This window comes from Microtus ochrogaster, unplaced genomic scaffold (assembly GCF_000317375.1).
Source record: "Microtus ochrogaster isolate Prairie Vole_2 unplaced genomic scaffold, MicOch1.0 UNK1, whole genome shotgun sequence".
Classification (NCBI taxonomy): Eukaryota; Metazoa; Chordata; class Mammalia; order Rodentia; family Cricetidae; genus Microtus; species Microtus ochrogaster.
This window is the reverse complement of record NW_004949099.1, coordinates 35596665-35599536: the sequence shown is the minus strand read 5'-3', so window position 1 is coordinate 35599536 and position 2872 is coordinate 35596665.

Sequence of the window (2872 nt, the reverse complement as noted above, 5' to 3'; positions counted from 1 at the left end):
GAGATGGCTCAGTGGTTAAGAGCATTGCCTGCTCTTCCAAAGGTCCTGAGTTCAATTCCCGGCAACCACATGGTGACTCACAACCATCTGTAATGGGGTCTGGTGCCCTCTTCTGGCCTGCAGACATACATACAGACAGAATATTGTATACATAATAAATAAATAAAGATTGAAAAAATGTTTAAAAAAGAAGAAGAAAAAGAAACTGAGATGGGGTGAGAAAATCTTATTAGAGAAATTACAGAAGCTGGATAAAATTCAAATCAAATGACAACCAAATGCTTTATGTTGATAAAAAAAACTACCTCTAAACTTAATTAAAAATCTGTTATTTGGATTATTGCTTATCAACTCATTCTTTTAATATATGAGTGATAAATACACAGCTCTAATTAATATATAAAGCAACAGGTATATGTATACAAGATCTTTACATTAAAGTTCCCCTTTTCAATGAAAGTTATGGGATATATAATCTCTACAAATAATAACTTTTTAGAAATTTATTTTTATCATTTTTAATTATGTATAGGTGTGTGTATGTCTGCTGGCATGTACTGCATGTGAGTGCAGGTGCCCACAGAGGTCGGAGGCCATCACTCCAGCTTGCTCTGCCTGTAGTAACTTTACTAAAGACCGATTTCTATAAGTCTTATCCAAAGGAGATAAACAAATGCCTTACATATAAGGACTGATTACAGGCTAAAGAGCTGTCTTAGTTAAGAGCACTCACTCTGGTCGATTCCCAGCACCCACATCTGCACAACAGCATCTGTAACTCCAGTTCCAGGGCATTTGATGTCCCCTTCTGAACACACATATGGTGCACAGATATACATGAAGCAAAAACATTAATACAAAAAAATAAACAAATTTAAAGGCTGATTGAATTATTAAAATATACTTGCATTAAATGTTAGAAAAATCTCTAAACTGGTTTTGTCTTTGTTGTTTTGATTTGGTTTTTGTAGACAAAGCTATCCTTGAAACTTATTGCAATCCTCCTGCCTCCTGAGTACTGGATTAAAGGTGTGAACCACTATGCCTGGCCTCTAAATTGATTTTTGCTAGGCAAACTTATGAAGAGATATTTCCACATGCTTTCTGGGCCTTCTATTTGAAAGATACATAGTTTATCAGTGTTAAAATGGGCTAATTTTGTCATTGGGATAACTGCTAAGAAACACTATATTTTTGTAAATAATGTTATAAGAATTAGATGATTTAACACCTAAATACATTGGCGAGAAATCCAAGTTCTTTGTTGTGGATCCTTAGTCTTAGTAGATTGTAAAAATTTGCAGCTGTGCTTGGAAGAAAACCCAAGAGACATTTTGCTGGAGTTTGAGGGAAGGAAGACAGGCTAGACAGGCCAAACGTCTTAGCAGGCCCATGTTTGTAAGAGTGTGATGTTGAGGGCCAGCTGCTGCTCAGGCCATAATACCCACAGCAGCCCTGACAGGCAGCCTCCTGACACACAGTCTGTGAGTCTCTAGCTAACAGACTTCCAGGTACCAGAATTTCTCATCTGAGGAAATGAGACTTACATCAAAGGATATCAGTGGCCACACATCCTGTTCCCCATCCCTTCCCTGCCCCCTGCCTTGGAATCAGAGAGTTCTGAGCAGTTCATGTAAAACCTCCACATCCTCAAAAACCGTGACCTGTAAGCCCCGCCTACAAAGTTCAACTGTGTTTCTAGTCCAAACCTCCAGAATGTTCTCATTTCTCCAAAGACCAGGATGGTCGGGATCTTCACAGCAACGGCCCACTCACTCGCTGGCAACAACTTCCGTATTACTTACTGTTGCTGTGACGAAAATCAACATGGGGACAATTGGGTTTATTTCATCTTACAGCTGTTAGAAACAAAGAGCAATCTCAGTTTTCACACAAAGTGAAAATATCCACAAACAAAGCAGAATTAGCTCAAAAGGGCAGTTATTTCTGGGGTGGGGAAAAGTATACCAAACCCCAAAATGGGTTAACAAATGGACTTGGTCAAGACAATGCCTATCTTTTGTCTTTTATGTAGGTAGTATCTACACCTCGTTCTTCTTGTGGGAGCTCAACTTCACAATCAGATGTGTTTGACTAATCAGTAGAAAGTAGGAGAGGAATGTTCAGGAAATGTGAATTCTTATAGGCTAATTACCTTTGTCCAGGAGACCAGACGAGGATACCAGACCTCTTGGGGGAGGAGTTACATGTGGTTATGAGCCACCCAGCTTAGGTGCTGGGAGCTGAATTCGGGCCCTCTGCAACAGCGGTACAGGCTCCTAACCTCTGAGTCATCTCTCCAAGCCCAGTAGGTACTGGTTTCACACACAATGCAAAGTAATGGGGCCCTAAAGGTTTGCACTTCCAAAGAAAGTTCCGTTAGGCCAGGAAATGTGTAGCAAGGTGACTCTGGATAGGGTGAGCATGACCCTTGAAGGTGAAGCTTAGCTGTCATAGAGACTTCAGAATAGTAGATGTGGTAGTTTGGATGTGGTTGACCCCTGTAAGGTCTTAAGGAGTTGTAGAATGTTCCTTTACACCACGTAGATATATATTACTATGATTGACTTAATGAAGAAACTGACTGACCAATAGTTGGACAGGATAAGGTTAAGAGGAAGAGTCAAACTGAGGATGCTGGGAAGTAGACAAGAGTCAGGAGTCAGGAGTAGATGCAGAGAGAAGCAAGATGAACATGTTGTGATGAGAAAAGGTACCAAGCCATGTGGCAAAGCATAGATAAGAAATATGGGTTAGCTGGGCGGTGGTGGCGCACACCTTTAATCCCAGCACTTGGGAGGCAGAGGCAGGCGGATCTCTGTGAGTTCGAGACCAGCCTTGTCTACAAGAGCTAGTTCCAGGACAGGCTCCA